This window comes from Suricata suricatta, chromosome 5, assembly GCF_006229205.1.
Source record: "Suricata suricatta isolate VVHF042 chromosome 5, meerkat_22Aug2017_6uvM2_HiC, whole genome shotgun sequence".
NCBI classification, from domain to species: Eukaryota; Metazoa; Chordata; class Mammalia; order Carnivora; family Herpestidae; genus Suricata; species Suricata suricatta.
In genome coordinates, this window is record NC_043704.1 from 35,477,390 (window position 1) to 35,489,252 (window position 11,863).

The window sequence follows — 11,863 nt, forward strand, 5'->3', positions numbered from 1 at the left end:
GGAAAAGGACCAGAGCCAAATATGTTTCAGTCAAGTCAGTGTTCCTTCTCTTTCTGAATTTTATGAGACTTGCACTATGTATATCTACAATTGCACAGGCACGTTTTAGTGCCTTGTCACCACCCTCTCAGCGCTCCATCTTGCTTTCTCATACAGGGAAATGTATTACTGTGCATCTTGTAAAATCAGTTACTGCGCTTGCACCGCGCTGGACTGCCACTGGCATAACAAGACATGCAATAGCGTGCACTCATGTAGTTGAGGACACTCTAACTGATTATACATTTATTTGCCACACCACTATTCTCCTTGGAATATCGCTTAAGAAAAAAAAGTGTTTGAATAAACTCATACTGTTTAAGGGATCCCTGCTGTTTGCTAATGAATACACTACAAAGCTTTATTTCTCAAATGTGTTCTCAAATGTGTAACCTACTTATTGCTTTTTCCATGCATTTTTATATTCCAGAGGATCCTCTAGTGACAGAACATTTTCAATCATTACTTCTCTTTGGTGGAATCAATTACCTCCTGATAGATTCCCTTTCCAAGTTTAAAATTGCATTTAAAAACTCATCTCTTTTCTGAATTCTAATTGGGTATACTTTGAACTCTAGAATCTTCTAGTGAATATTTGTTTATAAATCTTTCTATGACTTAAAGGGCTTGCTAACACATTTATGGGCTGAGTATAATAATCAACATATAATATGTAATTCTGGGGAGGACTTACATTTATTAAACAAAGATTTTAGTTACTCTTAAAGGAAAAACCAAAAACATAGTCCTTAAAAAGTAGAAATTGAGAAATGGTGATATATTTTAAACATATTTTGTTTTGCCTACATGATTTGTTTAAAGTCACATTTGAGGACGTCAAAAAGAGAATTGCTTATAATTATCTCCCTCTTACAGAATCATACATAGTGGCTCATTTATATTCTTTATGTATAAAGCAGCCCATCAGCTTTTCAGTGGTTATTATTTTACAAATTTATTAATCTGCATTATAACCAAGAGGCAAGAGAGTAGGCAAAACATTGCCTCTTAATCATTATTCTACTATATGTGAACATTTTATTGGCAACTGTCATGTATAGAAGACTTTATATGATGATATTTGTTGTTTATAATAATGCTATGTAATTGGAATTTTTAGTCCTGTTGTTCAGATGAGGAATATAGCAATAGAACTAAAATGACCTGTTTGAACTTCCATAATTAATTAGTGGCAGAGTTCGCGGAGTTGAACATAGCTGTAGCTTACTCCAAAGCTATTCACACACTTTCTAATATGGCACTCTGTCTCAGGGTAGACTGTAAAATGTTCTTGATTTAAAACATGTGCAGGATACCTGGGTGGCTCAGTCAGTTAAGTGGCCAGGCATTGGGATCCAGGCTAAACTCCTCTGTGCTGAGAGTGGAGCCTGCTTGGGATTCTCTTCCTCCCTCTCTCCCTGCCCCTCCCCCATACACTCTCTCTCAAAATAAATAAATAAACATTTTAAAAAACACATACAATTTTATCAACAGAAGAAACTTTTAGGGCTTCACTTGGAATCACTTATTTTATTTAAAAACAAACTGTACCACTTGCTTAACAGATTTTTTAAATTCCTAATATGAGATACTAAATAAAAAGTGGATAGAGGAATGACATTAATGCTAAATACATACCTAGCAACCACTTTTATCTTAAGATCACATGGAAGACATACAGTAACATGCAATGGAAATAATTTCCAACCTTGGCACTCTGGAGGATTTAGCATGATTCCAATAGTGGCAAATCCAACACCTAAAGCCAAACAGAAAATTTAATCCCAGTTTCTTGTGACTTTAGGTGAGGGCAAAGCCATTCTTTTAAGTCAAGGTCAGAAAATTTCATCTTTAATCTTTTTAGTTGGGCTGGTTGGTGTCTTTAAAAATATCAATTTGAATGCCTTTAGATTTTTGAATGTTTGCTTTAATCATAGGCCCTATTACACACTGCCATTTTACCCCACACCTACTGGAAACACTTATATCAACATCTTGGCCCATGAAAATATTTGAGTTTACAACTCTTACTTTGATATATCATGTAAAGATAGGCCCCTTTTCCTACTTACTCCAGTTCCACCCATGGGTCTTCTAAAGTACCCAAGAGTGCTAGGATTAGGGTGAGATGATTTTTACCTTGGGCATAAGTTTAAGATGGCACAAAAAGCTCAGTAATTCAAATAAAAGGTATATTCATGCAATATTTTTTTAAGTCAAAATTAAGGGGCTTTAGGGAGCTCAGTTGGTTGGCTGAGTTGGCTGAGGTTGGCTCAACTTCAGCTCAGGTCATGAGTTTGTGAGTTTGTGGTTCGTGGGTTCAAGCCTCCTGTTGGTCTCTGTGGTGACAGCTCAGAGCCTGGAACTTGCTTTAGATTCTGTGTTTTCCCCTCTCTTTGACCATCATGCTCCCTCTCTCTCTCTCTCTGCCAAAAATAAATAAATATTTTTAAAAACTCAGAATGAATTCAAAATATTAATGATGAACAAAATAAAGGCATCTCATCATCCTTACTCTGATGTCCAAACTGCCTTCTAGAGATAATTATGTTTTTGTAATAATAGCCTCAAATCTAAAGGCCTCATCCTTACTTGGTCATTTCTGCTTCTTCTGTCCCATAATCTAGTCTGAAAAAAAGTGAAAAGTAGCCACTGATCCTGATTGGAAGAGAGGAACTCAAATAGTAAACCCATGTGGCTTTATTCAGAATACAAGCCCACATTTCATACACCTTGAAGAAATCTTCTGTATAGTTAATCATTTTAGAATAATAATAGCTAAAAATTATTGAGCATTTATGTGGAGACTCTGTGCTAGGCACTTCATTTGAGTTATTTTGCTAATTCCTGACAACTATCTTATGTGATAAAGATTTCTATTATCCCTCGTTTACATATGAACCTGTCATTTGCCAAGTTAATACATTGTAGAGTAAGGGATTAAATTAGAACATCATAACTGCAGAACACACACTTTGAAGGAGATAAACTGACTCTGAATCATAAATAGGAAGCTAAATGATTTTACCTGGAGAAGCAGAAACATGTTACTCTAGGAGAATTTATTTAAAATTGGTTATCATGTGATACTATTTGGAGATTTCTTGCCAGCTTCTTTTTCATCATCATCATCATCATTATTATTTTAATAATTGCATTGCAGCTCTCCCCTGGTAGTAGGAGTATTCAACGTATAAGCTGAAGTACGGATACAGCCTAGGACAAAACAAAGTAATTTTTCTGTTTTAAATTTGCAGATTGATTTTTTTAATTCTCCAAAAGAGATTATGAATGTGAAAGTCCTCCAATTTTTAATTGTTGTATTTGATAAAGAACTAGCCACTTTTATTTCTAAAACCTGGGCCTAAAATATCAAGAGCCACAGCATGGAAGACTCAGATCTGGTTATAGCATCAACTAGAGTGAGAATTCCAGCACAATGTAAGAAATCCCAAATAGGTAAGAATCTGACCATCAGGAGTAAGAGGGAGATTTAGAAATGTTCGGTGTGGTAACTTTCCGTGTGCAGGGAAACAGCAAGCATTGCAGAGAAACCCCACACTCAGCATGGTGCTTAACAGGTAAAGTACACTGACTGTTTAGCCACTTTAAAAATTTATTTATTTAAATTCAAGTTATGGGCATCTGGTGGCTCAGTAGGTTAAGCATACTTTGGCCCAGGTTATGATTTCATGGTCCATGAGTTCAAACCCCACATCTGGCTCTGTGGCGACAGCTCAGAGCCTGGAGCCTGCTTAGGACTCTGTTTCCCTCTCTGTCCCTTCCCTGCTCATGTTCTGTCTCTCTCTGTGTCTCAGAAATAAATAAATGTTAAAACATTTTTAAATTCAAGTTAGTTAACATACAGTGTAGGATTGGTTTCAGGAGTAGAGACCAGTGATTCATCACTTACATATAACACCGGGTGTGCATCCCAACAAGTGTCCTCCTTAATGTCCATCATCCATTTGGCACGTTTCCCACCCACCTTCCCTCCAGCAACCTTGTTTGTCCTCTGTATTTAAGAATCTCCTATGGTTTGCTACTCTTTTAATGGCCCTGAAAGTAGTGTCACGTGGTTTGGTATTGTACATCTCAGCAGCGTGTGGGGAAAACAGCCAAGACTATTAAAGTGGATGCATTTGGAATAAATGGGTTGCAGAGTGAGTGTACTAGAAAGGAAGAGGCCATAGCAAGACCTCTGACATCTTCAGTAGGTAGAAAGGGATGAAAAGCACTCAGAAGAGACCGTAGGGAATGGAGAGGACCACAAACTGGCTGCAGAACCCTTTTGTTCTGTCCCCTTACCCCTTGCTGTCCCTCTGTGCCCAATGTTTTGTCAACCTTCCCTGGAGCCAGAGTCATCCACGAAGAAGGCAAGGAAAAGTGGAAGATAGGAATACTGTATTGTCTGCATAGTGATAACAAAGAGATTGTGATTTAAATCAGAAGTGAATGTGTCTACTCTTGAATTTGCAAAATTGAAGTTTCCTTAATCTTCAGAAATGGGGAACATTGAAATAAAATGACTTGTGAAGAATAATGGAAAGATATTATAGCATATCTGAGTGCTGTAATGGTAAATTTATAGCAGCTGTAGAAAAATAATTTAACAATCTTATGGTACTTTAAGCTTCAGTTATCTAGAAAAGTAATCAATGTGGAACTCTGTTCTCTACTATGATAGAAAGTTAGAGGATCACTTTGTGTATAAAATATTAATTAAATTTACCCATCTAACAATAGGATCTGAACTGTAAATTTTAATATTCTAGAGACTTTAATATAATTATAATATGTCTTTTATGGCTCTTATATCTTAGGATTTAGAGATGCCAGATTTTACCAAAATACAATTTAAAAAGAGTAGGGTATTTTTATGATCACATATCAGCACTGATCTACCAGTGTTTTTCAGTTTATCAAATTAGGTTTGATGATTTTTGCTCATAAATTCATATTCATCCTCTATATTAAAAAATCCTGTGGTGTATAGTTTACTGGGGTTTAATGTATTTCACAGTCTAAATTCAGCTCACATTTAAATTGTAAGTTGCACACTAGAAATCAACAGAGGAAAAATGAAGAAACTGAGTTCAAGACAGAGCCTAGCAGCAAAAAGAAAAGCCACCTTTCTTGGTTATTCTTCCAAACCTTAAACAATTATGAATGTGACAACACTAGACCCTGAGCTGCTTTGCCATAAACGTCTTTTAGCTACATGTTCAAGGTGAAGTAGAGTTTCATTTTTATAAGAATATGTGCTTCTGGGATTCATGATATCTGCTAGAGAAAAATCAGACATTCTGACAAATCACAGGGAGAAATGTGAGAATTTTAAGGAGCCCCAAAAATAGAAGTTCAAAGAAAATGCTATGCCTTGGTAAAGAGATTTCAGACATTAAGATTGAATTTTTGTTTACTGGGATACTTTTTCCCCAATATGCTGAAGGAAAGCTAAGGCTACAGTGATATGATATGAAAACTACAAATATTAGGAAGCAGTAAAAACTTTTCCTTTTCTGAAATCAAGGGGAGCTACCTTAGCAGACTTTACCTACCTTAAAGTGAGGATTCTCCTACCCACATATTTCTTTTAATAATTATTTGATAATATAAACTTAAAAAGTATAATTTCTTACTTTAAATTAACCATTATATTATTTCAACTTAGGGTAGCAAAAGAAAAAACATCCCTCTTCTACCATATATTTGGAGACATCACCTGTTATCTGATAGAATAATTATTGTTATTTTGGTTTCTAGATTAAAAGCAAATGGCAGGTAGAATGCAAGTAGGGATTGCTGGGAAGAAGGCCAGAGAAAATTGGAGTTAGAAATGTAAAATGTGTGCAGGAGTTTGTCTAAGGAAAAGCAAAGCCACTATGTTTGGAAAGGTTGAAATCTCATTATTTTGCAAGAGGTACATTAACAACTGCAAAAGCTTCAGAAATTCCAGGTAATCAAGAGTCTTAGAAGCTCACTGAGCCAGCATGCTTCTTCCCATGAGTGCTGCCTCTATAAAGCAGATTTTTCATTTTCACATTAATAGCATGGTTGAGAAGCTCTTGATAGAGTAGCTTCTGGGGGAATGGAATTTGTCTGAAGAAGAAATAAGCCTGGAAAAGCCAGAGTAGCCATAACTAAAGGCTGAAATTTACTTCCCTTACCAAGCCTTCTTTGGAGTGGGGAGGAAGCTCTATTTTTGAAATCATGGTGTGTTTCTGACAATTTAGAATTCCTGGAATTATTGGGCCTCAGAACGAAAAGTATTTTTAAAAGTATCTTGTAGGCAGGTTTTATTTCTCTAATTATATAAAATGTTTAAAGAGACAGAAAAGATGCTTGGCATCTCCCTGGATTTCACTGGACAGTTGTATTAATGATAAATCTGTAGCAACTTTACCCTCTGTCTTCTATTACTCTGCTAGTTACTGACTGTAGCCCGAGGTAAAGTGATTGCTGTTCCCTCTCTCTCTTCATTTCCACCTACTAACTGTGCTCCTTGATCACTGCTCTCCTACCTTCACACATTTTCTCCCTGATGTCCTCATTTCTTTATAGCACAATTTCAAGTGTAGATTTCCCTGGCAGAGAAATATAGCATGGTCTGAAAATGAAACAGAATAGAGTTCTATATTGATGTAGATGACCCAGACAATACAGTGAGTTTTTTTTTTAAAGGAAAAACCAAAACCTGAAAAGAAAACAAACAAAAATATCCAGTAAATGGAAAATAAAGCAAAGACCCAAAATCAAAGGGGCAACTTGATTGCCTCACACCACTCATTACAACCCTGAGCAATTTCTCCATAAATATGCGAAGAAAGGTTTGTATTTAGAGGAGTGTTTGGTTAACATGGCTAAACATTTCCCTGGTGAACCGGAAAATTATTAAATTTGATCACATTCCTTTATTTATCCTATTTGATACACCATGTTGAGGGAAGGGTAAAAAGTCACCTCTGGTTTTATATCTCTTAATACTAAAGCCTTAATATTGTGTTTGATTTTTTAAAGTTTGCATAAATAAAATTAATGCCATATATACTATTTTGTAGTTTTTTTATTTTTTAAAAAATAAATTAATACACACCTAGTTAATAAACAAAAATTATTAAAATCTTATATCAGGGGGTGCCTAGGTCACTCAGTTAACTGTCCAACTCTAGATTTTGGCTCAGGTGATGATCTCATGGCTCATGAGGTGGAGAACTGTATTGGGCTCTGCGCTGAGGGCATGGAGCTTGCTTGCGATTCTCTCCTTCCTCTCTGGCCTCTCCCACTCATTCTCTCTCTCTCTCTCTCTGTCTCTCTCTGTCTCTCTCTCTCTCAAAATAATAAACTTAAAAAATCCATTCTTCTTTTAAGAAAAATCTTATTTCTAAAAAGAAAAAGACTACCTTGCTGTTAGTGCTATTCTCATCTCTTAATTTTTCTTCTGTGCATCCTCATATTTCTAAATAATATTATAATACTGCTTACTCTTGATTTTGTATGATTTAGGCCTCATCCATTGACTTCCTGTTATGAGAGCCGAGGGGTTAGCTGAGAGCTCCTGTTCTGTTTCCCCTTCTTTATCCCAATAGCATCATGTCCCAACGTGAAGTTAAAATGACATTTAAGTTTTATATCATCGTGAATAGATACTATTTACTGTTGAGGCAAGGAGTATACTAAATTTCCTTTCTTGCATTTTTTTCCCTTTTTCCTTTTTCCTAGAGTCAGTAACTTCCTTTTTGTTCTCAGGTGTTTAGTTGTCTACCAGTTCTTTCCATACCCTCCAACAGCATTCAGTAGACCTTTCACATGATCAAATGTATCCGATTATTTTTCCATTACATTTTTTCTGACCACCAGTTCTCCCCAGAGTATATTATTATCTACTGCTTGAATACAGGTTCCTAATTTTTTAGGCAACCTATGGCAGCTTTGATCCTGGAAACTGCACTCACTACACTTCTGTTTCTAGAGCTCTATTTCTGATTTCACGTCTTCTTTATTGGTTGCCTTTGCATATTAAAAAAAATGACTTCAATGCCAATTGAATGAAATTTTTATTTATTTATTTATTTATTTATTTATTTATTTATTTAGTTGGTTAGTTAGTTAGCTATGAATGAATGAATTGTTGAAAAGGACTATGGCATTATTCTACTGCATTGTGCTTTGGAAATAAGAATATCTAAAGGCTGTAGATACACAGTATAGTAACTGACCCTTGAGTTTCTTCTTACTGTTTTTTAACCTAGTCAAGTGCCTTTACAAGGCACTCAAGAAAATACTATTTTTTAATTTAAAAAATTTAATGCTTATTCATTTTTGAGAGAGAGAGAGAGAGAGAGAGAGTGCAAACAGGGGACAGGCAGAGAGAGAGGGAGACACAGACTCAGAAGCAGGATCCAGGCTCTGAGCTGTCAGCACAGAGCCCAACATGGGGCTCAAAACCACAAACTGTGAGAACATGATCTGAGCTGAAGTCAGATACTGAATAACTGAGCCACCTAATCACCCAAAATATTTTCTTAAAAAATTTTTTAAATGTTTTTATGGGAGACAGAGAGACAGAGCACAAGCAAGGAAGGGACAGAGAGAAAAGGAGAGACAGTATCTGAAGCAGACTCCAGGCTGCGAGCTTTCAGCACAGACCCCAATGTAGGGTACGAACCCATGAATTGTGAGACAATGACCTGAGCTGAAGGTGAACACTTAACCAACTGAGCTACTCAGGTGTCCTACTCAATAAAATATTCTATATAAGATAATAATTTGTGAATATAAATGTATTAAATTTCTGTAATATCTTTAAATTATACTGGTGGGAAATTATATTGGGTTTATCTGATTTGAGAAATAACATTACAGCATTGAAATTTTCCAAATGAAATGGAAGACTTTTTATTGAGTGGGCACTGACATGAAGCTGCACACACACACATGTATATATAATATTATTTATAATATGTATGTATAAATGTACATACATGTATATGTATGTGTACATATATAAATATATATGAAAATGGAAAGAGAATTAACACTGAGTGCTATGTTTACACTGATTTTTATTTTTTATTTTTTGTTTTTTTATTATTGAAATATAGTTGACATAGGATATTATATTTGTTTCAGGTGTAAAACATAGTGATATGACAATGCACTAAATCATTTTATCTCCACTATTGCATTTAGTTCTCTGAGAGGCTATATGGTGTACCTGATGAAATACAGACTTTGAAGTTAATGGTCATGGTTTTGAATCCTGGTCCTGATAAGTGATATGGGTAAATTGACTAGCACATACTACCACTTCCATTAATGCTACTATTATATGACTCCCCTGTTCCTACTATTACAACATCAGCTACTGCTACTACTTCTGTTGCTGCTACTGCTACCACATTTTATAGGTAAAGAAACTAACAGCTTAGATAGGTTAATAAATCTAAATTTAATCAAGATCATATTCCTGATAAAGGGGAAAAACAGGGATTGAGAAAGGATTTTTTTCTTTTCTTTTTTTTTTTTTTTTAATTAGGCTTCACACCTGCTCAGTGGGGAGACCAATGTGGGGCTTGAACTCACAACCATAAAATCAAGACCTGAGCTGATATTAAAAATCAAACACCTAACTGACTGAGCCACCCACAAATCCCTGAAAAAGGATTTTTCCAACTGACTCTTAGACTTTCTCAGTACATTACACATTCTCTATCAGAAGTAAACAAAGCTATGCCCATCATTTCAGACCTTTTGATTTACATGGTAATAAACATTCCACTGACCTCTGCAATGGACAAGGTAGTTCAGAAGGGCAATCTAACTGTGCTTAGAAAGCTAATCACTGTATGGTTCGGACCAGAAGGGTAGAAAATTTTTTGTTGGATCCTGTAACAAAATATTTATCTATGGTTTTCCATTGGTTAACTTTAGGACCAATTACTAATCAAAAATTACAAGTTTTTTTTTATTGTATCTTGGACATTTTGTATATTATGTATGAGACTCTTAGGTCATGCTCAAATCCTATATTTGAGCAGGCTTCCTTGTGATGCTGTGCTGGTGGGGACAAGTTGGGGGGCACCAGGTCACCCCATCACTGCCAAATAGAGGTACAAGCCCAGGTGTTCCTTTGTTGACCATCTAGAGGGGGGTGTCTCCTTACTCCTGGGGTTGGGGTTAGGTTCATGTTCTTTATTAGGCCTATGCTAACCCAATCAGGGCTGGGACGGGGAGGATCTCCTTGAAATTCTCCCCATGTGGCCAGCATGACATCATAGGGTAGTAGGTAAGACTTGTTACTGTTGGAAAGTCGGGAAAGTCCAGGCTTGCCACTGAGCCTCTTGGGATACCATTTTCGTAGGGAGAATGGATTACCTTATCACCTCCTGTTGGAGGAGGGAGTCCTGGATCCCATGTGGTCCCCATGGACACAATAAAGTGAGGAAGCTTTTTATCTCAAGGCAGACATGTAATTCCCAGCTGCGACTTCACTCTTTTCTTGGTTTGCACCCAGTGGTATTTCTAGATTGCTGCTTCTCCAGCATCTGGTCTGGGATGTATGAGGCCAAAAGAAAACTGAGTGAATTCACTGCCAAGGCAGTTTTCAGGTCCTAAGATCCCCTGATGGTCTGTCCTTCCCAATCCTCCCTTTAGAGTCTTCTTAGGTTTGTTTATATAAAATGTTCAGAGTTTTAATATTTCTTAGTAGAAACACTAGGAAGAAGTGCATCTACTCCATATCATATGAGGTATTTCCTCAGAATCAAATCGCTATGTCCTGGGTTAGGAGATTATAGGGAACACATTGCAAAGCAGAAAACTGCTTTACGGCCTTGCTGAAAACAGCAGACCATGCTGTGTTTATGTAGTTAATGTATATCTAGGGGTAGGTCCTTAGACCTTAGACCATGTTTTCTCATGGAATATTTTACCTTGTCTTACCTTGTTTTTCTCTTCATTTTTTATATGTTCTTACAGGTACATAGCTCACTGACGTATTGCTCATTGTTTCCCTAAAGGTGTGCTCAGTAAATACTGGAGCTTGAGAGCAGCTCAGGGAGAATTCTCTTAGCCTCCCCTCACCTCTCTTGACGTTCATGGCATCTTGAGTAATCCTTTCTGCCATTCTTGGGCTTGCTGGACAGAGCTGAAAGCTGAACCCACAGTATTTAAAACTGGAAGTCCTTTACTGACTTTCAAGTCCTATGGTTTTCATTGAAACTAATAATGAAATTGGGACAGTTTACTCATAGAACTGTTTAAGAACATGAACACAGAATTCTTTTCTCCAACAATAAATATGGTTAGTTATGAACCTCATAATTACATATCATTTCTGTGTGATCCTTAGGACATGCTAAATAAAATAATTGGGACCTATGAGAAATCAAATGAGGGGAAAAGACTATTGAGCCATAGTGTGGTCCCTTGACAAACAGCATTGACATGTGTTAAAATTAGAAATACCCATCCCCACCTAAGATCTATAGATTAAAGAACTCTGAGAATGGGGCCCAGCTATTCTTATTGGTTCTCAAACCACTGAACTAAGGGAATACTTGAGGACTCTTTCAGTTTAGTGTGGTTTGCTGGTGGCAGAATGCTCCAGAGCCCCGGTGTTAATATGCTATGCTGTACATGTATGACCTTGTCCTAGAGGCTTCTCATGCAGCCTTTTCTACTTCTTCCTTAATTCTATGGGGAAGCAAGGGGAAGAAAGTAGGCATGCTCGATGCTGAAGGTATGAGTTGCCTGTACAGTCTTGGAGAGGATAGGAGCTCAAATCTACTTATTTCCACATGAGAGATATTAATATAGTCCG

The 11,863-nt window shown here is 36.5% G+C and overlaps 1 long non-coding RNA gene across 2 annotated transcripts; it reads right to left on the reverse strand.

Annotated features, from left to right (window-relative positions):
• Positions 1-3,086: 3,086 nt before the first annotated feature.
• Positions 3,087-10,568, reverse strand: LOC115291626. 2 transcript variants are annotated; one of them, XR_003908595.1, is made up of 2 exons: positions 10,417-10,568; positions 3,087-3,255 (listed from the first exon to the last, which is right to left on the reverse strand). It is a non-coding gene; the product is annotated as an uncharacterized LOC115291626 (long non-coding RNA). The 2 variants fall into 2 exon arrangements; XR_003908594.1 differs by lacking the exon at positions 10,417-10,568 and adding an exon at positions 6,564-6,614.
• Between the last annotated feature and the right edge of the window lie 1,295 nt (positions 10,569-11,863).